The following is a 27234-nucleotide window of genomic DNA, read 5'->3' as shown; positions in this document are numbered from 1 at the left end:
TATATAACCCTGAAGGGAGACGTTGGTAGGGACTGTAGCAAGAAAAAGGAAGCTGTGAACCACCTCCATCCAAATATTTTAAATGCATCAGCTTTGACTCTTTGGAAAATAGACCTATAATTTTCACTCAAACAGAGCATTATGAGCTGAAGATTAATACTTGCGTAAATTCCTCTCTAGAATCACGAAGGTATAGGCTGAACCCTGAGGATACACTGATGAATGAATAGGACAAGCTCTGCTCTCACATGGCCAAGCTGATAAATGACCTTCAAGATAGAATCTGAAGGATGAATAATAGTCACACAAACAAGGAAAGAGAAGGAGTTCCAGGTGAGGAAAGAGCATACTAGAAGGCCTGAATGAAACAGAAGGCATCTTGAGTTATAGTTTTAAATACATGTGTGCCTGTATTAATCATGTTTTTTATTTTCTCTATTTTGCGGCGATGTGATATCTTGGGGACCAGGGCAAGGACTGCCTCTCTCAGCGTTAGCTGATTTCTAGAGAATGCAAACTTGCCTTTGATATAACAAACTAACCAATCCTCAGTCCATGACTCCACCTACCTCATTTTATCAGGCTCCTGCAGTCCACGATACTATCTGCCTGCCCTAAATAATCCCAGAGCCAGGGACAACTAGGAACCAACCACCTCTACAGCCGTGAACCCACTGAAATTATTCAAACTAGCCAGTCCTAAATCTGTTTACCCTGCCCTTTCCCAGAGAAACCGCAATAAAGGCTCACAGACGGATCTTCCTCACATTCCTGCCACTTGACCAACCCTGGTGTTTCCCCAGTGGGCCCTGCATGACTTGCCACTTTTCTCAGGAACTGTAAGTAACAAATCATATTTTTTCCCCAGTTTTGTTGAGACGCAGTTGACATGTAACATCATGTTAGCTTTAGGTGTACAACATGATGATTTGATAAATGCAAAGATTGCAAAACAATTACCACATTAAGCTTAGATAACAATCGTTGAACTATCTCTGAATTGGTAGCCATCTCTTGCTCTTCTGGCCTCAGCATGTTGTTGTTGTTCAGTCTCTCAGTCCTGTCTGACTCTTTGTGACCCCATGGACTGCAGCATGCCAGGCTTCCCTGTCCTTCACTATCTCCTGGAGTTTGCTCAAACTCATGTCCATTGAGTCAGTGACCAACCATCTCATCCTCTGTCACCCCCTTCTCCTCCTGCCCTCAATCTTTCCCAGCATCACGGTCTTTTCCAATGAGCCAGTTCTTCACATCAGGCGGCCAAAGTATTGGAGTTTCAGCTTCAGCATCAGTCCTTCCAATGAATATTCAGGGTTGATTTCCTTTAGGATGGACTGGTTTGATCTCCTTGCAGTCCAAGGGACTCTCAAGGTTCTTCTCCAGAACCACAGTTCAAAGGCATCAATTCTTCCCTGTTCAGCCTTTTTTATTGTTCAGCTCTCACATCCATACATGACTACTGGAAAAACCATAGCTTTGACTCTACGGACCTTTGTCTGCTTTTTAATACACTGTCTAGGTTGGTCATAGATTTTCTTCCAAGGAGCAAGTGTCTTTTAATTTCATGGTTGCAGTCACCATCTGCAGTGATTTTGAAGCCCAAGAAAATAAAGTCTGTTACTTTTTCCATTGTTTCCCATCTATTTTCCTTGAAGTGATGGGATCAGACCCCTGTTTTTTGAATGGTGAGTTTTAAGCCAGCTTTCTCACTTTCCTCTTTCACCTTCATCAAGAGGCTCTTTAGTTCCTCTTTGCTTTCTGCCATAAGAATGGTATCATCTGCATATCTGAGGTTATTGATATTTCTCCCAGCAATCTTGATTCCAGCTTGTGCTTCATCCAGCCCAGCATTTCACATGATGTACTCTGCATAGAAGTTAAATAAGCAGGGTGACAATATACAGCCTTGACGAACTCCTTTCTCAATTTGGAACCAGTCCGTTGTTCCCCATCCAGTTCTAACTGTTGCTTCTTAACTGGCATACAGTTTTTGCAGGAGGGAGGTAAGATGTCCCATGTCTTTAAGAATTTTCCACAGTTTGTTGTGATCCACACAGTCAAAGGCTTTAGCATAGTCAGTGAAGCAGAATTATCATATGGCTTCACCATATGTAAATAAAAACAAAATCCCTGATGCATTCTAAAGCAGTACCTAACTCGCATGTGCTGTGTTGTGCTAAGTCACTTCAGTCATCTCCCATATTGTGATAGAACAACCAAAATCATTAAAAAAACCATTATCAGAATAAATACTGACCAAGGAATATTAGTACATACACGACTAAAAATATTTTGAATGAAAAATGAGAAAATTCCTCTGGTAAAAATGCCATACGAAATAGAGAGATGGGCATTCATTTATTCAGTGTGTACTTGTTGAGCGCACTATGCGTCAGCACTGTCCCAGGTAACTGGATACAGTAAAGAACTAAACAAGGATCTCAGTTCTGTGGACCTTGTATTCTAGTGAGGAAGAGAGAAAAAAAAATGTAACCATAAAATAAGTAGCTATAAAATAGGTTGAGTGCTAAGGGGAAAAAATTTCAGGAATGTGGTGGTCAGGGTAGGACTCACTGAGGAGGTGAAATTTGATCATGATCAGAGATTTGAAGGACATGAGGGTCATGAGGGTATCTGAGAGTAGAACCATTGAAAGGCCCTAACATGGGATCAGATCAGCAAGGCTAGACTGGTGTGTCTGTAACAAAGTGAGTGAGAGGGGAAGGCGGACCAGGTCAGAGGAGTGACCAGGATAGAGAAGCAAGAAGCAGGAGGTGGAGGAATGGCAGATTGCGTCAGGCTTTGTGTCCCACTTTAAGGACGTAGGTTTTCACTCTGAGTGAGATAGAAAGCCACTGGAGGGTTTGGAGTGATGTGAGCTTAGGTTTTTAAAGGATAACTTTGGATCCCATGTTAAGAATAAATGACAGAGTGTCAGAGAGAAAGAAGGGAGCCTCCTGGGACAACTAATGTAATAATCTAGGTGAGAGATGACAGGCATTCAGACGGTGCTGGAAGCAGTGAAGACAGAGAGAAGTGATCTGGGTTTGGATGTATTTTGAAGGTTGAGTCAAGAGAATTTCCTAAGAAAGTGGAAATATGGTTTGAAAGAGAAGAGTCAAAGGTGATGTCCAGGTTTTGGCTGAGCCACTGGAAGGATGGAGTTGCCATCAATGAAGATGAAACAGATTGTGATATGGAGACAAATGAAGTTCAGATCTGGAGAGGAGAGTGAGGTCCATGTGGGTGATATAAATGGGGGAGCTGTCAGCATATAGATATTTATAGTCATGAGACTGGTTGAGAGTGACTGGAGATGGGGAAGATATGACCAAGGACTCAGACCTGGGGGGAAGAATTTTCAGTCATGATGAAAATTAAGTGATCAATAGAAGGAAATTACACTTATTGATGTGAAGAGATAGTAAGAATTCATTAAAATATTTAGAGTCTACAGAAATAAAAATATTTATTGCCATGGGAACAAAGTGATATATAAAACTTTATCTAAATATTGTTGTATACATATATATAATACACAATATTATATTGTTGTATAATATAAACTGTATACAACAGTGTAACACAGTGTTGAAATATGTATATAGATATGGATATATGATAAGTATATATATGAATTTATGATGAAGAGAGAGGAAAGACATACAAGATTGTTAACATTATTTTTCCCTGGGTGGTAAAACTACAAGTTATTTGCCCCTATTTTCTAATTTACTATATTTTCCACATTTTTTTTTTCAGTAAATGTGCATTATATTTGTAATCGGGGAGAACTTTTAAAAAATGCCTTTATTTTCATCTTCAGGAGTAACAAAAATGTCACTTTTCCATTAAAATCATATTTTTTCTTTAACAATTTTTTCAATAAACTTAAGTACCTGTGGGTTAATTTAGAATGTTTATGGATAGTTTGTCAATAATTCAATAATAGCTATTGAATTCATGTTATTTAAATCATTTTTAATGACATGAAACAAATGTCTTTCTCTTAAAGTGAAATTCTGGTGTCAAAACTTGCTTTGAACAGATTATGCAGAGCGTCTAATCATTCCCTACCTGAAAGCTAGGCCACATGAAGTCTTTCCCCATGTCCATTGATGAGCACTCCATTCTTCTAGTTCTTTAGGCCAAACTTCATTTCCCTATTTCTCTCACATTCTATCCAATCCATCAGAACATTCTCTTGGGTGTATTTTCAGAATATATCCAGATCTGATTACTTCTCATCACTTCTGCTGCTCTTTGGTTCAAGTCACCATCATTTCCTCCCTGGATTACTTGAATGAACACTTCACTGGTCTCCCTGTTTCCTGTTTCTTCCTTGATCCCCTGGTGTTTTCTCACAGCAGCCAGAGTATGTAAAACTAGGCTCAGACAACGGCACTTCACAGCCTCAAACCCTACTGTAGCTCCCATCACAGTCAGTGAAAAAGTCTTGCAGTTGTCTGTGTGGTCCCATGCAATCTGTTTTCCTGCACACAAACTCTCACCCTACTCCCAGTCACATTTTTTATGTCACTCAGGTCCATTGCTCCCCATCTTACTGGCTCTAAGTCAGCCACACTGGCCTTGTGGTTGTTTGAATATGCCAGGCAAACATTGTGTTCTGTCTTAGTGTCTTGGCACTAACTGTTCTAAACAATATTGACTGCTCTTATCCCTTTCATGTCTTTACTCAAATGTCATTTTCTCAGTGCAACCAGTCCCTTCCACCTGAACTTTAAATTCCCTGTATCTTGCTTTCCTTTTTCCCCCAAATATTTATTATCTTCTAACATATGATGCAATCTACTAATTTATTATGTTTATTCTTTATTTTCTGTCTGCCCCTACTGGAATGTAAGCTCCACAGGGGCAGAGATTTTTATTTTTGGTCACTGCCCCTACTGGAATGTAAGCTCCACAGGGGCAGAGATTTTTATTTTTGGTCACTGATGTATCCTGTACACCTAGGACAGTGCCAAGTTGTAGTAAATATTGATGGTTGGATTACCGTATTACTACCCGGTGCATTTTATACAGGCCACTTAGCAGATCATCAGTTACCTGTTGACGCCTATGATTCTGTCATGCCTGTCTCTTTGTGACCCCATGGACTGTAGCCTGACAGGCTCCTCTGTCCATGGGGATTCTCCAGGCAAGAGTACTGGAGTAGGTTGCCATGCCCTCCTTCAGGGGATCTTCCCAACCTAGGGATCAAACCAAGGTCTCCCGCATTGCAGGCAGATTCTTTACCGACTGAGCCACCAGAAAAGAGATTACAGCCTTCAAATAAGTTAGGATAATACTGACAGCTAGCACAACATTGTAAAGCAACTATGCTCCAATAAAAATTAAATAAAAAATAATACTTACAGTTAAGACTTTCTAGGTGCTCACTGTGGGCCAGACACTGTTCTAAGGGCACCATGTGTTCATTCTCTCAGTAACCCTATGGGATGGGTGCAGTCATTGTTCTCATCACAGAGGAGGAAGCTGAAGCCCAGAGAGGTTAAGGATGATGTCCAGTGTCACACAGCTTCTGAGAGGCAGAATTAGCATTTAAACCCAAACATCTAGACCAGAGTCTGTGGTCTTTGTGATTACCCTACACCTCTCAGAAGCCCATGTTTTCAGGGAATAAAGCCCCTACATGATTCTAGATTCTGGGGGTAGCATGACTAATATTTGTTGAAGAAAATGACATTCTCTAGGCATCATCCCTCAAGTATTAAAAAATTAACTGGAATTATTTTCATTTATGGAATTAAAAAAAATCAAATTACTAATGATTTGTTTCAGTATTTTAACACATCTTGGCTTTTTTCTTGGTAGAGGAAAAAACTATTTTCATTTATTTCTATTATTTATTTATTTCATTCAGTAAATACTTTCCCCAAGTCGAATTCTTGACTTTGTTTAATAATTTTTGCATTAATGAGAAAGTGATTTTTTAAGAAAAAATGGTATTTTTGTTAATAATAATACTAAATTGAATATATATCCTGGGATATAATTGAATACATATGCCTTAGAACCATTTTTTGACTATGAGGAAAAAAGTAATACAATATGCCCAGCAAAACATATTTCCACAAAATGGAAACTGTTCGGAAATTTTTATAACTATACTGGCAGGGGAATTTGTATAGTTTTTTCCTTCTGTGTTCATCTGCCATGATGATTAAAAATTTAAATAAGTTTGCCAGTAGCCCTGTTTGACAGCTGTTGTACCTATTAAGTAGAGTGCACCTTTAGAGCATTCCATTCACTGCTAAATGGGAAGAATTTTAAAGAAAACTAACCCTGCAAGCTTTGCTCACTCACCCACCGCTCAGCTCCTGCTGTGGGACCTGGTTCCTTAGAGACCACAGACCGGTACCATGCTGGGGCCTGGGGGTTAGAGACCCCTGATCTATTACCTCAATACTTGGTCCACGTTGAAATATCTACATATCATAGAGCTAGGTTATTGAGGATGGTTTTGATGGCATGTAAATAAGATTATATGGCCTCTTTGTAATCTATTTTCATATTTCTCAGAAGAGTAAAAAATGCCATTCCTCTTTGAGTGAAGCACTATAAATGTATTTAGGAATTTAAGATTTTCAGATAGTAACATACAATTAATACTAAGAAAAATTATATCATTATACATAGCTAGTGTTTTAATTTGTCACTAGTATTTAAGGTATGATATAAGGAAAATATTTGTTCCTAAAAATGGGAGTTGGGCTGGCTAGATGAGAATCACTCAGAGAGTTTTTTTTTAATGCAAAGTCCTGGTTCCACTCCCAAATATTCTGCTTCCATAGGCTGGGGTGGAGCCTAGGAATATGAATTTCTAAAAGTATGCCCAACTGATTCTAATGTAGAACCATGAAAAAGAGCCCATGTTCAAAGACTTTCATATAGTCACATTATAGACCCCCAGTTGCTATCCACTGTGAAGACGGTAGGCAATTTGAGAGGAAGGATCACCTTACCTATCATTACATCCTCTTCAGTGCCCAACACCCAAAGGTTTGTTGAGTTTATTTGAGTTGAATTACTTTGACGTGGGAGGTTATGCCTGGAAGTGAACACATAGTTATTGGAGAGCTTTATCCCCTCTGCAAATTGCCTTTGGCCTGTTAGGTAGGTGCCCCAGCCTAATCACTCCTTTGGGAAAGAGCCTATATTTGAGAGTCATACAAACCTGTGTATAAGCATTGATTCTGCCTTTGATGGAATGTATACTGTATACTTAACCTCTGTCATTCTGTGTCCTAATCTGTTAAATGGGTATAATACTAATCATACCATAGGATAGTTATAAGGATTAGGTGAGAAAATATGTTAGGTGCTTGCCATATAGAAGGTGCTAAATAAATGTAAAATGCCTATATTATGTCTCCATTTTCTTCTGTGTGGAGCTGAAAATCATGGTCCTATCATGAGAAAGAATAGTGAGAGGAGAGATTCTGAACCAGGGACACTCTACCAAATCAAAAGGCAAGCTGCCTCCGGATTACTGTAGGAATTGTAATCAAAATGATGTATTAACATGGCTACTATAGCTATGCTGTGTTAGCCCTCAATTTCAGTAGTGGCTATACACAGAATTTAACTGTATTCATTTCCTAGGGCTGCTAAGTACCACAAACGTAGTGTCTTGAAACAACAGAAATGTATCTTTCCTAGTTCTGGAGCCCAGAAGCCTGAACTTAAGGTGCTAGCAGAGCCCCCCACCCTCTGAAAATGCTTAGGGAAGGATCTCTCCTTGCCTTTTCCAATTTCTGCTGTCTCTTGGTGCTCCTTGGCTTATGAGCATCACTCCAGTCCCTGCTTCCATCTTCATATGGCCTTTTTTTCTATGTCCTTTCTTTTCCCAGTAAGAAAACCAGTCATGGTTTCATCCTGAGGTCCTTCACTAATTATATCTGCAATTTTAATTTGGAGGTTCAGGATGGAAACAAACTTTGGAGGGACACTCTTCAGCCTGGTACACTAAAGCATCTATGCTATAGATTGCTTAATATCCCCCAAACCTGTTCTTCCTTTCTTAGTAATATAAACCTCAGTTTTTAGTTAGATACAGAGCTGTCCAGAATAAAGCCTCCATTCCTAGCCTCACAGCTAAGAGTACGATCATGTGACAACTAAGTTCTGGCCAATAAGATGCAATTAAAAGAGTAGTGTGAACTCTTAAAAGGAAGGAATGTGCTGTTTTTCCCTTTTTCTCCTTGCTGCTTAGAACGTAAACATGATGAATTGAGCAACCACTTTGGACTATAACGTGAGGATGTTGAGGACAAGAGCCTGGGTCACTGACAACATCCTAAAGCTACTCTACCCGGGACTGCTTCTTTTTGAACTTCTGTGTAACAGAGAAAAATACTTATGTCTTGTATAAGTCAATGTTATTTGGGATTTTTCTTTTGCAGATAGCTGGACTTATTCCTAGCAAGTACACCATCTGTCTTCTCTTGTATGATAGATTTGAGATTAAAAACTCAGACCAAAAACTCAGAATTATATTGAGCATTTTAGTAAAAATTCTGATGTTTCCAAAGGGATTCAGCCCTTCCTCTTAGGGTCTTCTTGTCATTATAACTATATTAACTTAGTTAATAATTTAGTGAAATATGTTGTAGTTACTGTCTTTATTTACTTCCTAACCTTTTTCTTATGAGACAAATCAAATAAGACCAATTTCCAGCTATGCCTCTAGCATTTGGCTGGGCCTGGGTACTGCCAAAACTAGGAGTATCATTCACAGTGTAGTCTCCTCAGGGCACCACTGCAGTATGAATAGTGCCCCTGGGTGTGTGCAATGCGGTGGCTGTGCTGCTAGGCTCTGTGCACTATGGAGAAATAAAAGAAGTAGAAGATGCTTCCCCTCATTTGAGGACCGATAATGAGATGGCTGGATGCCATTACCAAGGCAATGGACAAGAAGTTGGGCAAAGTCTGGGAGATGCCGAGAGACAGAGAGGCCTGGCACACTGCAGTCCCTGGGGTCACAAAGAGTCGGACATGACTGGGTGACTGAACAACAACAACAATGATCTCATAAGCTTAACAGTGTTTAGCTTTTAAGCTGTGTGTCAGTGTCATATTCCTGGAAATAATTGCTTGAGGCTTAGTCACAGACAACAGGATTCACTCAACACATTTTAGGGAAAATGAGATGACTTACTGGATCCACAAGATGGCCTGTGAGGTTCTGCAATAACAGACATCATTTTTATAAAATAACCAAGGTTTATTTCTCACTCATGGTATGTGATAATCGTGGGTTGACTGGAGAATCCCTGCTGTGCCTTCATCATTCCAAGCTATTGGAGCAATGACTCTCCATGCATGTTCAGTCACTAAGTCATGTCCAGCTCTTTGGACTGTAGCTTGCCAGGCTCCTCTGTCCATGGGATATTCCAGGCAAGAATACTGGAGTGGGTTTCCATTTCCTCCTCCAGGAGATCTTTCCAACGCAGGGATCAAACCTGTGTCTCTTGTTGTTCCTGCATTGGCAGACAGATTCTTTATCACTGAGCCATCTGGGCGGCCCAGCCACTCCAGAACATTACTCTCAGCCATTGGTAGAAGGAAAGAGGTGATATTTATTCTCATTTAATTGGCTCAAGCAAGTCACATAGCCAAACCCAACTCCAAGGGGTCAGGGGTAAGCAATCCTACCACCTTCCTAGAGCAGCACTAATTGCTTACCTGATCACTGGAAGGACTAGAGGAGGGTGCTCTAGTTTGAGTTTCCAGAAATGACTCTCCAAACTGCACTATAGAGCTGACAAATGAAGGACTCTGCTGCCTCTGACACAATTGGGAAGCTGCGGCCATGAGAGCTGACTCCAGGACCACTCTGCCTTAGCTGCTCTGTTTTTGAAACACTCTGCTAGACTTTCAATGCACATCATTAACCTCCAAATACCCTCAGAGTTAAAGACCAGATACCAGAACCTCAGCTACCACTACAGAAAAAAGTCAAAAGCCTCCAGAGAGAATTGGCAGGCGCATGTTTACCATCTCCCAATGGTCAGTTCCATCTTCCAATTTTTACTTAGACGTATCTACTTGGTGGAAGTGAGGTCATATATGGAAACTGAGCTGTAAGGGAGTTGCAAACCTCTAGCTTTGAGCTTTCCAGCCTCGACTCCTCAGTAAAGACCTGGATGAGGGGATTGGAATGGATTTGAGTGAGACATTCTGTTTTCCGTTGCACGTACAGTACTAATTTATCCTTTCAGACATTCCTCCTTCTGTTTCCGGGCACCATATTAGATGGTTGTGGGGGAGCAAAGTTGGGGAGCATGTCAGGAGCTGAGATGAAAATAATGGCCTAGTTTTTAGTTATGATCTATGAACATCTTGAGATCAGACTTAGTAATCTACACAACTAAATTTGAAAACGAGCTTGAAATGGAGCTGAGGAAACACATCTTTTTTACACATACCACAGGAAGTTGCTTAAAAAAAAATCTTCCCAAGTTAAATAATTTAAAATGTGTAGAAATCAAAAGGTTCACACATCTGGAAGGGAGAGATGGTTGTTGCTGCAGCAAAGTATTAATACTTGAGTGGGAGTTGGAGGACCAAAAAGCGGAAGATTAGTTCATTATAAATGACAACCAGTACCTTTAGGGGTTTTCCTACTGTAAGCAATGAAACCAACTTAAAAAGCTACTTTAATGAGCAGGGTAGTAAACAGTACCAGGAGAGTAAGTTAAAACTCTTTTGTTTCCCACCAAGAGAATAAAACTATTCTCTACAGTTTTATTCTCTCTAATAAAACTATAAAACTAAAGGGGTTTGTATATTTTTAGAGCCCTAGGAACTTATCTGTTCTGTTGAATGAAAAACCACAGCTGTCCAAGAACCATTATTATTCATCAGAGACAGTGTTGCAATTCTTTTTTCCCTCCACTACCACCAGCAATAGAGTGAAGACTTTCCCACTTCCTACCAGCATCTCTTCAGGGAATTAAACATCTATTATATGGGTTTGTTTTCCTTCAGAAATGAAAAGTTGCTGTTTGAAAACCATTTCATCAGACATGAAATCTCTCATTCTCAATGAATTCCTTTTTATTAGCACTTAAACATGACCACGTCTCTCATTTAAAAAAAAAAACACCTTTCCTCTTAACTCCATCTTTCCCTCCAGCACCACCTGCTCCCTCTCTGCCCTTCATGGCCACGGTTCTGTTGGGTGCTTGCTGTGATGACTGTCCCCACCTCCTCACCCCCCTCTCACCACGGTTCCCTGACTCCTTCTCTGCCCTACTGCTTGGACCATCTTCGATGAGCTCATCACACTTTCCCCATCTCCAATGTACATTTTTATGCCCTTATTTTTCTTTATCTCTCAACAAATTCAAAAACAGCTGAACAATTATTTTTCTTTTTTTATTTAATTTTTAGTTTATATTGGAGTATAGTTGATTTACAATGTTGTGGTAGTTTCAGGTGTTCAAAAAAGTGATTCAATTATACATATATGTGTGTGTGTGTGTGTGTGTGTGTGTGCGCGCGCATGCACGTGCACGTGCGTAGTTGTTCAGCCACGTCTGACTCTTGTGACCTCATGGACTGTAGCTCACCAGGCTCCTCTGTCCATGGGGTTCTCCAGGCAAGAATATTGGAATGGGTTCTCATTTCCTACTCCAGGGGATCTTCCCAACCCAGGGATCAAAGCCCTGTCTCTTGCAACTCTTGCATTGGCAGGTGAATTCTTTACTACTGCACTTGGAAAGCCATATGTCTATCTTTAGCCCATGAAATGTGGGCAGAAGATACATGTCACTCCTGGGTAGGAGGTTGAAGAGTCAACACAGGTTGGCCAAAGTTTTTTCCACCTGATGTGGTGATCATAGAAGCATGAGTCATGCGAGAGTCTCTATCAGCCTGGGTTCCTAAATGACTAAGATATATCGGTAGAGTCCCCTGCTAACCCAGAACGGACACATAGATGAGTGAGAGTAACTTTCTACGGATTTAGGAGCTGTTGTAGCATAACCTGGGCTTCCCAGGTGGCGCTAGTGGTAAAGAACCTGCCTGCCAATGGAGGAAGACATAAGAGACTCGGGTTGGATCCCTGGGTTGGAAAGATCCCCTGGAGTAGGGCATGGCAACCCACTCCAATATTCTTGCCTGGAGAATCCCATGGACAGGGGAGCCTGGAGGCTATAGTCCATGCAGTTGCAGAGTTGGACATGATTGAAGCGACTTAGCAGGCATGCACGTAGCATAACCTACCCATCTTGATTTACACAGGAGAGCCACATAACTTTAAAAATCCAATTCAGGAAGTGGGCTGCGTGGAACTTGGTTACCCAATAAGATGGAGGTTAAAAGGTAGAGGTTAAGGGAAATTCTGAGGGATCCGTTGGACAATGGATTTTCTGAGTCAAGGAAGAATACACTGTAGAGATTTCCAGGTGTTTGGGGGAAGATGAGGGATAAATGTCTTTAGAAAGTTTGCAAAGTCCTCATAGGAGGAAAACCATTTTAACATCTGTCATGGGAGAGGGTATTTGACAGGAAACTACAAAGGAAATACTTTTGTTATATCTTCTTTTATCCCACTTTCCTACATTAACCTGGCAGGAACTAGGAAATGAAGAGGGGATGGAGGAAATATGGTACAAAAAGAGTGAGAGAACAGACCACATTTTGTCTCTACTCCATGTCTAGGAAACTGTGTCATCCTGGAGCTAGAGGAGGAAGAAATCTTGGGCTAGATGTAAGCTTTTGTTTGGGGGAAGGGGAAATTTGGAGGCTGAATTTTTGTATTGAAGTATAGTTGATTTGCAGTGCTGTGTTAGGTTCAGGTGTTCAGCAAAGTGATTCATATATATATATGAATATATATACATTTTTTATATTCCTTTCCATTATAATTCATTCCATTACAAGATATTAGGTAGAGTTCCCTATGCTATACAATAGGTTCTTGTTAGTTGTTTTATATATAGTAGTATGTATATTTTAATCCCAAACTCCTAATTGGATGGAATTTTTTAGATGGAAATTTTAATTTATTTTCACTTATTTAATTTAAAAACCAGATTGATTGATTTATTTTTGGCTATGGTGGGTCTTTGTTGCTGCACACAGACTTTCTCTAGTTGTGGTGAGGTGGGCTACTTTTGTCACAGTGCCCATACTTCTCACTGAGGTGGCTTCTCTTGTTGTAGAGCACAGGTTCTAAGCACATGGGCTTCAGTAGTTGTGGCACGCAGGCTCAGTAGTTGCAGCTCACAGGCTCTAGAGCACAGGCTCAGTAGTTGTGGTGCATGGGCTTAGATGCTCCACAGCATGTGGGACCCTCCCAGACCAGGGGATAGAACCGGTGTACCCTGCATTGGAAGGCAGATTCCTAACCACTGGAACACCAGAGAAGCCCCTGTTTAAGTTTTTTGGCCATGCCACACAGCCTGTGGGATCTCAGTTCCCTGACCAGGGACTGAACTCAGGCCACGGCAGTGAAAGCCAGAATCCTATATACTAGGTCACTGGGAAACTCCCTGGAAATTTTCATTTAATTTGGCCTGGACATTTTCATAAATGAAAATAAGACTATTTGAGTACTAAGAAGTAAAAAAAAAAATATGAATGGAATGTGCTTAAGATATTGTCCAAGGTGAAATGGTTTGAAGGCATTGATAGAAGAAGAATAAAGCTATTTTCTGAGTATACCCTTTGCTGTTGTTCAGTCGCTCAGTTGTGTCTGACTATTTGTGACCCCATGGACTGCAGCACACCAGGCTTCCGTGTTCTTCACCATCTCCTGGAGCTTACTCAAACTCATGTCCATTTAGCTGGTGATACCATCCAACTGTCTTGTCCTCTGTTATCCTGTCTCCTCCTGCCTTCAATCTTTCCCAGCATCAGGATCTTTTCTAATGAGTCAGCTCTTCTCATCAGGTAGCCAAAGTATTGGAGCTTCAGCTTCAGCATCAGTCCTTCCAATGAATATTCAGGATTGATTGCCTTTAGGATTGACTGGTTTGGTCTCCTTGCTGTCCAAGGGACTCTTAAGAATCTTCTTCAACACCACAGTTCAAAAGCATCAATTCTTGTGCGTTCAGCCTTCTTTATCCCTACCAAGTCCAACTAATTCAATCAACAAGCTCTGATTCTTAAAATCTTAACTGCAGATAATCTTCAGAGTTTTATCTTAGCCCCTCTTCTCACACACTGTTTGCATAGATTTGTATGGCTGAAAATTTCCAAGGCTATGCTTTTTCCTAAACCTGTTTTTCAGGCACAGACCACTTTCCTGATTACAGAATTGATAGACACAATTGCATTGGCGCTTGAATAGGTCGTAGGAATCCATGCCAACTGGACTTATCATCATCCATGTTGGCTTCCTAAACCACTCTTCTGCACGGTTTCCTCTCTGATTTTGGTGCCCAAAGCAGAACTCTTGATTTTTGTCCCTGCAAAGCTTCTAACAGTCAGTCAATCACCAAATCCTTTCTGCTCTGCATTCTAAATATATCTCAAATCTGTTAACTTCTCTCCATTGCCCCTGTGACTACGTTGGTCTGAATCATTTTCATTTCTCATGTGAAGATCTTCCATGGTCTCCATCTAGACTCTCTGCTTCTAGTCTCACTGAATTCCAATCTGTTATTTTCATTGCAACTACAAGTGATCCTTGTAAAGTGAATTATTTGTCCAACAAATCTGTATTGCATCCCTGTCATGTACCAAGACATTTTCTAAGTTCTGGAGATAGGAGCAAAGCACAAAATAGAGTCTCTTGTCCCCATGGAATTTACCTCATAATGGGGAGAAGGTAATATCAAACAAAATTATCTGAAACACTTTAACACATGATTTATTTAATATTTTTTACTGTATTTTGAAGGATAGCTGATTTACAACATTGTAATAGTTTCAGGTGGACAGCAAAGGGACTCAGCCATACATATACATGTATCCATTCTCCCCCAAACTTCCCTCCCATCCAGGGTGCCACATAACATTGAGTAGAGTTCCTTGTGCTATACAGTAGGACCTTGTTGGTTTTCCATTTTAAATATAGTATGTTGATCCCAAACTCTCTATCTCCTCCCTCCATTCTAACCCCTGGCAACTGTAAGCTAATTCTCTAAGTCTGTGAGTTTATTTCTGTTTCATAAATAAATTCACTTGTATCATTTCTTTTTAGATTCTGCATATAAGGGATGTCATACAATATTTCTTCTTCTCTGTCTGACTTATTTCACTCTGCATGACACTCTCTAGGTCCATCTATGTTGCCGCAAATGGCATTTTTCATCTTTTTTGTCTGATATTCCATTATATATATGTACTACATTTTATTTATCCATTCCTGTGTTGATGGAATTTCAACAAACAATTTTGAAAGCTATAATTATGTAGTTAAGTACACTTGGAACTTTCCCACATATTATGTGCATGTTGTATTAGGAGAAATGTAACATTAATTTAGTGGGTTTAGAAGAACGTGCTGAGCCAATAAGGAAATGTATAAGATAGAGTGAATTGTTTATGTTTTTACAATCACATAATTGAGATAAACTTAGAACAGGAGGTTCAGTTCAGGCTCAGTTGCATAGGAACCACTCCCAGTTGCCTCTGTTGCAGGCCTTGTACCCCTTCACCACCCCCCTTCATATTAACTAATGAGAGTATAGTGAAAAGAACCATGTGCAAGCGAAATAAACTATAGTTAGGGAGGAGCTATCTCCAAAACTGTCTAGTGATGAAGACCTGTTATATCTCCCACAGATTTGATCAAAACTAGTATAAACAGACTTGTGCTAAGTCACTTCAGTCTTGTCCAATTCTTTGCGACCCCAGGGACCATAGCCTGCCAGGCTCCTCTGTCCATGGGATTCTCCAGACAAGAATACTGAAGTGGGTTGCTATGCTTTCCTCTAGGGAATCTTTCTGACCCAGGAATCGAACTGGTGTCTCTTACATCTCCTGCATTGTCAGGCAGTTTCTTTACCAATAGTGCCACCAGGGAAGCCAAAACAGACTAAGTCTTTTTTGTTCTAAATTGGAGTATATTTGCCTTACAATGTTGTGTTAGTTTCTGGTGTGCAACAAAGTGAATCAGCCATTTATATGTGTGTGCGTGCGTGTGTGTGTGTGTGTGTGTGTGTGTGTATTCCCTCCCTCTTGGTCCTCCCTTCTACCCCCTCATCCCACCCATCTAAGTCACCACAGAGTATTTTAAATCTACTGTTCTGCCTGGCAACATCACTTCCTAGAAGGAACCTTGGATTAGAAGACAGAAAAGCTTACTTTCCTGATGGCTTTAATGAATCAGCTTGGGTTGCAAACTGATATGTTGATGCCTTATTGCCTTCCCTCTGGTACCAACCCAAGAAGTGTCAAATTTCCCAAGAGGAGTAAGGAAGATACATTAACAGACTAGGTTTGCTACAGCAACCAACTGACCTCCAAATTTCAGTGACTCAACATAGGCAAGATTCTTTGTTATTCACACTATGCCTGTTGCAAAGCAGACAAAGACGTGCTCTGTTTTACACAGTCAGTCAAGGCCCCACGTGGTCAAGGTTTTACTATCTAGAATGTTATTGGTCCCCTTGCTCACACTTCATTAGTTTCCAGTAGCTAGATGCTCTACATTATTTAAAGGGGATCCAAGAAGCAGAGCCGTTCCTATGCTTCGGTTAGGAAAGCAGTACTGAAAAGATTTTGGTAAGCATTAGGGAGGTTTCTACCTAAGCCCATAGTCACTTGTTCAGACAGCCTTTTCTTATCAACATTTACCATTTTCTAAGTAAGAGGTTGCTTTGCTTTGCTTCCATAATACTTTCATGTCCTCTGACATTATCAGCTGTTGTTCTCATTATCCACAGTCTCCATTACCCACAGTTTCAAAATATTAAGTGGAAGATTTCAGAAATAAATAATCCATCTATTAACATTAAATTGTGTGCCATTCTACATAGTATGGATGGATGAGATTTCCAGCTGACCCACCCCATCCCACGCAGGATGGGAATTATCCCTTTGTCTAGCTGATACTGCCTATGAGTCCTTTAGTAGCCATCTCAGTTATCAGATCAACTTTTGCAGAATCTCAGGGATCATGTTGAAGTAACATTTATTTCACTTAATCCTGGCCCCAAAGCACAAGGGTGGTATGGCTGACTGTTCAGATGTACTAAAGGGTAGCCATAAAGTTCTTCCTCTAAGTGAAAAGGTGAAAGGTCTCAACTTAATGAGAAAAGAAAAAAATATGTATGCTGAGATTGCTGAGATCTATGGCAAGAGCAGATTCTTTTATCCGTGAAATTGTGAAGAAGGAAAAAAATTCATGCTAGTTTTGCTGTTGTACCTCACACTGTAAAAGTTGTGGCCACAGTGCCTGGTAAGTGCTTAGTTAAGATGGAAAAGGCATTAGATTTGTATTAATGCAATAAGATATTCTGAGAGAAAGATTATATTCACGTAACTTTTGCTACCGTATATTGTTAAAATAGTTCTATTTTATTATTGTCACTAATCTCTTACTGTCTCTAATTTTGAAATTAAACTTTATCATACGTATGTATTTATAAGAAGAAAAAAAAACAGTATGTATAGGGTTTAGTACTATCCGCAGTTTCAGTACACTCTGGCAGGTCTTGGAACATACCACCCTTGGACAAGGGGGATCAACCATACATATTATTTTTACTTCTTGTTTAATTGTTGTCTTGCCTTTTTAGATCTCATCCTCACCTACACTCTTCTAAAACACACTTTCATTCTACTTCACCTGGCTAACTCCTATTTATCCTGTAGGTCTTAGTGCAAACTACTTTCATTAGTCAAGGAGAAAAAATATAATATAAATCACCATTTACCTGACCATAGTTTTTTTCCTTACAAAATTTTTAGATAAGGGAATTAGGGCTTGGAAGGTATCTGATAGCAGATTTCAGAGGAGGAAAGAGCAAGAAGAGCCAAATATATCTTGTTGTTGACAAAAACTGAAGGTTTTTTTTTGTTAATGCCTAAATAAATGTTCGGAGAAGGCAATGGCACCCCACTCCAGTACTCTTGCCTGGAAAAACCCATGGACGGAAGAGCCTGGTAGGCTGCAGTCCATGGGGTCGCGAAGAGTCGGACACGACTGAGCCACTTCACTTTCACTTTTCACTTTCATGCATTGGAGAAGGCAATGGCAACCGACTCCAGTGTTCTCGCCTGGAGAATCCCAGGGACGGGGGAGCCTGGTGGGCTGCCGTCTATGGGGTCACACAGAGTCGGACACGACTGAAGTGACTTAGCAGCAGCAGCAGCAGCAAATAAATGTTAACAATAGTATGGATAGGAGAGATTAGTCACCAGGCAAAAGGTGATAGGTTTGGCATAAAAAATGATCACAATAATTGGAAGGTGTTGAGTCGGTCAAAGGAGCCATGAGTCCATGATAGTTTTCTAAAGGTAGAAGTGATTTAAAATGTCTGCTAAAAGAATGGTATGAGATTTTAAAAATATTTATTTATTGAATGAATGAATGTGTCTTATTTTAATTAACATAGAAAGTGGTCATTAACATGAAAATAACCAGGTGCAACTTGGAGAATATATTTTTTATTATAGTTGTTCAGTCACTAAGTCATGTCAGACTCTTTGCAACCCCAGGCTTTGCAGCACACCAGATTTTCTTGCCCTTCCCCATTTCCCAGAGTTTGCTCAAACTCATGTCCATTGAGTCTGTGATGCCATCCAACCATCTCATCCTCTGTTGCCTCCTCCTCCTGCCCTCAATCTTTCCCAGCATCAAGGTCTTTTCCAATGAGTTGCTATATTAAAAAACTCCAGCATTTTTAACCTCTGTATCAGACTTACAATAAAAAAATGGAGATAAGCTATAACAGATGGACTTGTCTATTCAAAGAAGAAATTGAAATTCCTGGCTGTCGTCATTGTTAAATTCTAGAGTAAGGTTGTTGACTCTTTCTTGGGAAGATTTTTCCTGTCTGGGTGTTTATGTACAATTCTGCCCGAAGGCAGGAGAACACAGCACAGCTGACTTCCTAAAACTCCTTCAGGCATATGGTTCTCTAAAGTGGTCATTATGAAGCAGATATAGATATGCTTGTGCTGTGTTAGACTCTGCTTAGTGGAACCTTAGGTGAGGTTTGTGAATGGACATTCTGGAAGTGGAATACTTACAGATGCATTAAGAATGTATTTGCATCAAAGATGTAGGTTTCTATAATTTTGAGCACCTGGGAAACTCTCCAACTGTATGTATGGAATTAGCACTAACCTACTTTACTGGGGTTTTCTTTGTCATGCCTTATCTTGGAATCTTTTTCTGTGTAAGAAATGAGTTCACCAGCTGAAAAGTATATTAGGAAAAAGATCTGTGCTCATGTGAAAACTATTCTAGAATCATACAACTTCAAAGGTTGAATTTCTCTTACTGGATGAAGAAAAGCAAACTGCTGCCCGTAAATGGACAATTGAGTGCAAAAGCAGAAGGGGTAATGGAATATTACAACCAAAAAAGAAATGGAAGAGCTGGCAAGAGAACTGGAATACAGCAAAATGGAAGGATATAAAATTAGCTGAAAACAGAAACATTTGTAGAAACACTTCTTTGAGTGGGTAGCTCAAATGCTAATGATTCTGTTAAAAATTCAGGCTTAGAAAACTAGATATTTAGATCCAGCAACGTGTTTGGGAAGGTATGGGGCATATTAATTTGAAAGCCCCCCCACCTCAATTGGCTCAGAGGGGAGGTGGAAATGTAGAATCTATGAAGGCAAGTTTAATATGTTTTTTTAAAGCTGTCTGTTAAATGAGACCAGATAATTTATGCACTGACAATGTGAAGCACTTGTTAGCTTAGCTTCAAAAGCAATAATTGTCCAAGGACTGTAATCCATTACTAATCAGTGATAAGACAGCTGTCAGGACTGAGCTAATTAGATATGGTCTTAAATGTGTTTGAATGCCAGGTTCCAGTATTGATTGACAAACAGAGCATGGAAATGTGCCAAGGGCTGGAGACTAAAGGAATAAAGCTGAGGTGGATTAAACAAGATGGCAGAAGAATAAAACAGAAGGATGAACATATATAAACTTTGTAGGGAGCTCTAAATATATCAAAATTGAAACAACAATTTGTCTCAGTTTGGGTCCTCCAAGAAGCAAGACCCCAAAATAGGATGAGATGGGAAGGAAGCGTACAGAGAGACAGACAGGCTTGTGAAGGAGGCAGGGAGAAGGAGTAGCTGGTGTGGGCTCCCTGTGAAAAGGGAGAGGAAAGGAAGGAAGCTCTTGTAGAAGAGCCCCAGCCTGCAGTGCAGCATGGCTGATGGAAAGTGCTCTCGCCAAGGCTGCCCATTGGAACATCCTGTTCTGGGAGAAATGGCCCAGCCCTAGTAGTGCCACTATGCTCAAGCATTATCTGGGGGCAGCCTTGGGGGCAGCCTGGCTTCAGCATGAATGCTGTGCTGATTTGCAGAATGTAGCAGCTGGAGATGGCCAGCCAACCACACCCTCCACAGCAGGTTGTTTGGAAGGGGGATCTGATGGCCACCATGTCTGCCCGTTCCAGTCTGCCCCTTGTGCCTCACAGCTACTCTTCTCTCTTTCAACAAAATAAACTTTCAAGAAGGAAGTTAGGGGGATAAACTACACACCAAGATGCTATCGCTAGTTTCACCTGTAACTAGTATTCACTGTCTCTCTCCTCCACTGTTCCCTCTGAATCCCTCTCACCCTCAACTCACCTCAGTTGTTGCTGGTGGCTTTTCTGATGGTATAGGGCCTCCCTCATAGCTCAGTTGGTAAAGAATCCACCTGCAATGCGGGAGACATGGTTTCGCTCCCTGGGTTGGGAAGATCCCCTGGAGAAGGGAAAGGCTACCCACTCCAGTATTCTGATCTAGAGAATTTCATGAACTGTATAGTCCATGGGATCGCAAAGAGTTGGACATGCCTGAGCGACTTTCACTTTCACTTTTCTGATGGTATAACCCAAATCTTCATCCCTGAGGGACATGATTCTGTGGGAATCATATCTTCTCAGGCCAACATGGCTACACATGCCCATTCATGGTTTTAATTGGCCATGGGATTTACCAAGAGGCCTCCAAATGGATTACCTTGTTGAAATGCAGCCTACTTCCTTCATTTGTTCTGAGTTTACTACCCTGGTGAGGATGATGACTTCTCTTCTTGCCTGCTGGTTACTGGATACAAGGAATCCAAATGCTTGGGAAGCTGCCATAGCTTGTAATTAAATGGAACCTTCACTGTCCCCCTGGCAAGAGTATGCTACTTGAAGGAAGACAACCTCATCCCCTCTGAGCTCAGAGTTGTAGGGATAGGAAGCAGAAAGTCTTCCAGTGTCATAGAGAGTAATGTAAGTGGACCACAACTGCTTCAACCCTTGGGTGCCTGCATATTCTTTCAGGTGGAGACCCAGTGACACATAGGGGCCGCTGGGTTATTGTATATACTGCATCCTGAATGATGTCACCTATTCTTGAAGAGCATTGCCTCTGATGGAATTTCAGTGTGCTTTAATTAGCTGTTCTGACATTCTATCAAGTTGGCTACTTAATGATGGTGAGGAATCACTGGATTCTATGATCAAGGGCTCACTCTTGCAGCTCCTTCACTGTGAAATGGGTTCCCTGGTCAGATGTTTTCCAATGTGGAAATTCATGCCCATGAATAAAGCACTGTATACACTCTTGGATAGTGATGCTAACTGAGGCATCTAGTCAGTAAGTCACTTCAGTCGCTCAGTCGTGTCTGTTTGTGACCCCATGAACTGAAGCACGCCAGTCCTCCCTGTCCATCACCAACTGCTGGAGTCCACCCAAACCCATGTCCATTGAGTCGGTGATGACATCCAACTATCTCACCCTCTATCATCCCCTTCTCCTCCTGCCCTCAATCTTTCCCAGTATCAGGGTCTTTTCAAATGAGTCAGCTCTTCGCATCAGGTGGCCAAAGTATTGGAGTTTCAGCTTCAACATCAATCCTTCCAATGAACACCCAGGCCTGATCTCTTTTAGGATGGACTGGTTGGATCTCCTTGCAGTCCAAGGGACTCTCAAGAGTCTTCTACAACACCACAGTTCAAAAGCATCAATTCTTTGGCACTCAGCTTTCTTTATAGTCCAACTCTCACATCCATACATGACCACTGGAAAAACCATAGCCTTGACTAGATGGACCTTTGTTAACAAAGTAATGTCTCTGCTTTTTAATATGCTGTCTAGGTTGGTCATAACTTTCCTTCCAAGGAGTAAGTGTCTTTTAATTTCATGGCTGCAATCACCATCTGCAGTGATTTTGGAGCCCATAAAAATAAAGTCAGCCACTGTTTCCACTGTTTCCCCATCTATTTGCCATGAAGTGATGGGACTGGATGCCATGATCTTAGTTTTCTGAATGTTGAGCTTTAAGCCAACTTTTTCACTCTCCTCTTTCACTTTCATCAAGAGGCTCTTTAGCTCTTCTTCACTTTCTGCCATAAGGGTGGTGTCATCTTCATATCTGAGGTTATTGATATTTCTCCAGGCAATCTTGATTCCATCTTGTGCTTCATCCAGCCCAGCGTATCTAGAATAAGTATCTATTGCTGTGAAGATGAAATTCTGGCACTTCCAGGACAAAAGAGCTCATCTCACTGATATCAAGTGGCTATTGGTCTCCTTGAGGACTAGTGCCATAGTAGGACTCAGTGTTGGAGTGAGTGGCCTCCACAGTGTGGTTCTCTGCTGCAGGCAGATTGGATATTATGAGGCAGCAATTAAGTTAGATTGACCTTAGTAAGTAGATGTTTATGCTGTGTGGGCCCCTACAGAGACACAATTGCTTTGATGCCACAGCAATTTCATTCATGTGCCCATTGTGTCAATTCTGGAATGGCCAATAATGAAAGCCAGCTAACATTAACTAGTCAAGTACTTTTTAAAAATTTTTATTGGAGAATCATTGCTTTACAATGTTATGTAGTTTCTGCTGTACAGCAAAGTGAACCAGTTATATGTATACATGTATCTCCTCTTTTTCGCATTTCCCTCCCACTTAGGTCACCACAGAGCATTAAGTAGAGTTCCCTGTGCTATAAAGTAGGTTCTCATTAGTTATCTATTTTATATGTAATAGTGTATATATGTCAGTCTCCACCTCCCAACTCATCCCACCTCTCTCCCCTCTTTGGTATCCGTAAGTTTGTTCTCTACATCTGTGTCTCTAGTTCTGCTTTGCAAATAAGTTCATATGTACAATTTTTCTAGATTCCACATATAAACAATAATTATATGATATTTATTTTTCTGTTTCTGAATAGTCGAATAATTATAACTAATTGGTTCTTCAGTGCCCTTTTCAAGGTAGATGCTCTCTGGTGAGTACTAACATGTAATACAAAAATCTTTATACTTCATGTCCATTGTCATATGTTTGTTCACATGTTTCCACTGCAGACTTCCTCATCTCTCAAATTCCTGGGGTAGGAATGTTTGAACTACAGACTACATTTGCTGCAAAGCTCTTTTACGCTCCAGTTTCTCTTCAAAACTGGCAGCGTTCCATGTCACAACATCTACCGGCTAGAATATAGTTAATACAGTTCAAGTATTAGGTGTAGATCAGATTGCCTCTAGAACCCAAAAGAAATCTTTTTGGATTTGTGCTTCCAGGAGATAGAAGACACAGCATTTGTCTTACTTTAGAGGCGATGTCCTGGCTTGCCCCTAGTCAAGGAACTCAAAAACTTCCCTGAAGTGGCAGGTCCCTGAAGCTACATGAGTTTTTATCTACCACCTTCTGACGCTCACATACCTTACCAAGGCCTCCAGCATACAAACCAACCTTTGTTTGTCCTACCAGATCAGCATCAGACCAATGATGCCTTGGATCAATGTGATGATATAGATCCTTTGATCTATGTTATGACAGAGTATGAAGAGTTAACATAGCCTTGGAGCAAAACTGTAAGAGAATCCTGTTGTCCATTTCATGATAAAGTGAACTATTTCTGATCCTCTTTTCTGACTAGTATAGAAAAGAATGCAGTCATCAGATCAATGGCTGTTCATGACACAGTTGAGACCTTCACAAACTGCTTTACCATCAACAAGTCTAGCAATGCCACTGCAATGGAGCTACTACTTGGTTAAGCTTATGGAAATCTGTAGTCATTGTCCAGAATCCATGTGGTTTCTGTACGTGTCATACTGGTGAATTAAATGGAGATAGAATATGGACAAACACTACACATCCTTATCCTCTGTTTTATTTTCTGTCAAGTTTTTTATTAGGTCAAAATCAGATCTTTTTTTGGAGAAGGCAATGGCACCCCACTCCAGTACTCTTGCCTGGGAAATCCCATGGACGGAGGAGCCTGGAAGGCTGCAGCCCACGGGGTCACAAAGAGTTGGACATGACTGAGCGACTTCACTTTCACTTTTCACTTTCATGCACTGGAGGAGGAAATGGCAACCCACTCCAGTATTCTTGCCTGGAGAATCCCAGGGATGGAGGAGCCTGGTGGGCTGCCGTCTATGGGATCGCACAGAGTTGGACACGACTGACGCAACTTAGCAGCAGCAGCAGCAGCAGATCTTTTTTCAGATGTAGTATCTGTGAGGTAGTCATTTAAATTATTTTCTTGAGTTGCAGTAGAAGAGTATCCAGGAAGCTAAAGTGAAAATGAAAGTCGCTCAGTCCTGTCAGACTCTTTGCAACCCTATGGACTGTAGCCCGCCAGGCTCCTCTGTCCATGGAATTCTCCAGGCAAGAATACTGGAGTGGGTTGCCATGCCCTCCTCCAGAGGATCTTCCTGACCCAGAGATGGAACCCAGGTCTCCTACATTGCAGGCGGACTCTTTACCATATGAGCCACCAGAGAAGACCTAGGAAGCCAAATTGGCAAGTAAATGAGAAGGTCCTGATAAACACCCTTTAGATGGCCAAAAATAATTTGATAAAATGAAGGAGAAAGGGTAATAAGATGGTAAATTCTTAAACTATTCTTGGAGGTCCCTTAGCACTATTCCCATCAGTTAACTTTCTCTTCTGTAGTAAAACAAACATGACATTCCCTACCAATTTCATATTATTTTCCTAAGGCTACCATAACAAATTACTACAAACTTGGATGGCTTAAAACAACAAAATTTATTCTCTCACATTTTGGAGGTTAAAACTCTTAAATCAAGGTGTGAACCCTGCAGGCAAGAATCCTTTCTTGCCTCTTCCAGCTTCTAATGTTTATCTAATGGTCCTTCTGTAAACCTTTAATGGTGGCTGTATTAGTCAGCATTCTCCAGAGTAACAGAACCAAGAGATTTGTTGTTGTTGTTCAATCATTAAGTCGTATCTGACTCTTTGTGACTGCATGGACTATAGCATGCCAGGCTTCCCTGTCCTTCACTATCTCCTGGAGTTTGCTCAAACTCATATCCACTGAGTCAGTGATGTCATCCAACCATCTTGTCCTCTGTTGCCTGCTTCTCCTGCCCTCAATCTTTCCCAGCATCAGGGCCTTTTCCAATGAGTAGCCTCTTTGCATCAAGTGGCCAAAGTATTGGAGCTTCAGCTTCAGCAACAGTCCTTTAGCAACAGTTACAATGAATATTAATGGTTGATTTCCTTTAGGATTGACTGGTTTGATCTCCTATCTGTCCAAGGGAGTCTCAAGAGTCTTTTCCAGCACCACAGTTTGAAAGCATTAATTCTTTGTACTTAGCCTTCTTTATCAGAGAAGGCAATGGCAACCCACTCCAGTCCTCTTGCCTGGAAAATTCCATGGATGGAGGAGCCTGGTAGGCTGCAGTCCATGGGGTTGTGACGAGTTGGACACGACTGAGCAATTTCACTTTCACGCATTGCAGAAGGAAATGGCAACTCACTCCAGTGCTCTTGCCTGGAGAATCCCAGGGACGGCAGAGCCTGGTGGGCTGCCGTCTAGGGGGTCACACACGACTGAAGCAACTTAGCAGAAGCAGCAGCAGCAGCAGCCTTCTTTATGGTAAAACTCTTACATCCATACATGACTACTGGAAAAACCATAGCTTTGACTATACAGACGTTTGTAGGCAAAGTGATGTCTCTGCTTTTTAATATGCTGTCTAGGTTTGTCATAGCTTTTCTTCTGAGGAGCAAATGTCTTTTAATTTCATGACTGCAGTCACTGTCTGCAGTGATTTTGGAGCCCAAGAAAGTAAAATCAGTCACTGCTTCCACTTTTCCCCTTCTATTTGCCAGGAAATGATGGGACCAGATGCCATGATACTAGTTTTTTGAATGTTGAGTTTTAAGCCACCTTTTCCACTCTCCTCTTTCACCTTCATCAAGAGGCTCTTTAGTTCCTCTTTACTTTCTGCCACTAGAATGGTATCCTCCGCATATCTGAGGTTGTTGATATTTCTCCCGACAATCTTGATTCCAGCTGTGATTCATTCTGCCCTGCATTTCACATGATGTACTCTACATATAAATTATTATAAATAAGAAGGGTGATAATATACAGCCTTGACGTACCCCTTTTCTAATTCAGAACCAGTCAATTGTTCCATGTCTGGTTCTGTTACTTCTTGACCCACATACAGGCTCCTCAGGAGACTGGTAAGGTTGTCTGGTACTCCCTTCTCTTTAAGAATTTTCCAGTTTGTTGTGATCCACACAGTCAAAGGCTTTGGCATAGTCAATGAAGCAGAAGAAGATGTTTTTCTGGAACTCCCTTGCTTCCTCCATGATCCAGCGAATGTTGGCAATTTGATCTCTGGTTCCTCAACCTCTTCAAAACCCAGCTTCTACATCTAGAAGTTCTCAGTTCATGTAGTGCGGAAACCTAGCTTGAAGGATTTTGAGCATTACTTTGATAGCGTGTGAAATGAGCACGATCGTATGGTAGTTTGAACATTCTTAGGCATTGCTCTTCTTTGGGATTAGAAGGAAAACTGACCTTTTCCAGTCCTGTGGCCACTGCTGAGTATTCCAAATTTGCTGACATATTGAGTAAAGCACTTTATGAGTATTATTTTTTAGGATTTTAAATAGCTTAGCTGGAATTCCATCACTTCCACTAGCTTTGTTTGTAGTAATGCTTCCTAAAGCATGAAATCTTCCTTTGATATCTCAAGTTTGAGATTTCTAACCTTTCACATTCTATTGTTTTCCTCTATTTCTTTGCATTGTTCATTTGAGAAGGCCTTCTTATGTCTCCTTGTTATTCTCTGGAACTCTGCATTCAG

At 40.9% G+C, this 27234-nt stretch overlaps 1 protein-coding gene across 1 annotated transcript in view; it reads left to right on the top strand.

Annotated features, from left to right (window-relative positions):
• The first annotated feature begins 728 nt into the window (after window positions 1-728).
• RAVER2 (ribonucleoprotein, PTB binding 2) overlaps window positions 729-27234 on the top strand; it is a 169460-nt gene continuing 142954 nt past the window's right edge. Inside the window, exon 1 of the mRNA XM_081486561.1 lies at window positions 729-839. The gene's annotated coding sequence lies outside the window, so the exon portion shown is untranslated. The remainder of the gene's footprint in view (window positions 840-27234) is intronic.

This window comes from Giraffa tippelskirchi, chromosome 5, assembly GCF_054371585.1.
Source record: "Giraffa tippelskirchi isolate mGirTip1 chromosome 5, T2T-mGirTip1v1.2.pri, whole genome shotgun sequence".
NCBI classification, from domain to species: Eukaryota; Metazoa; Chordata; class Mammalia; order Artiodactyla; family Giraffidae; genus Giraffa; species Giraffa tippelskirchi.
Note: the sequence above shows the minus strand (reverse complement) of the source record. Positions and strands in the feature narration are given on the sequence as shown.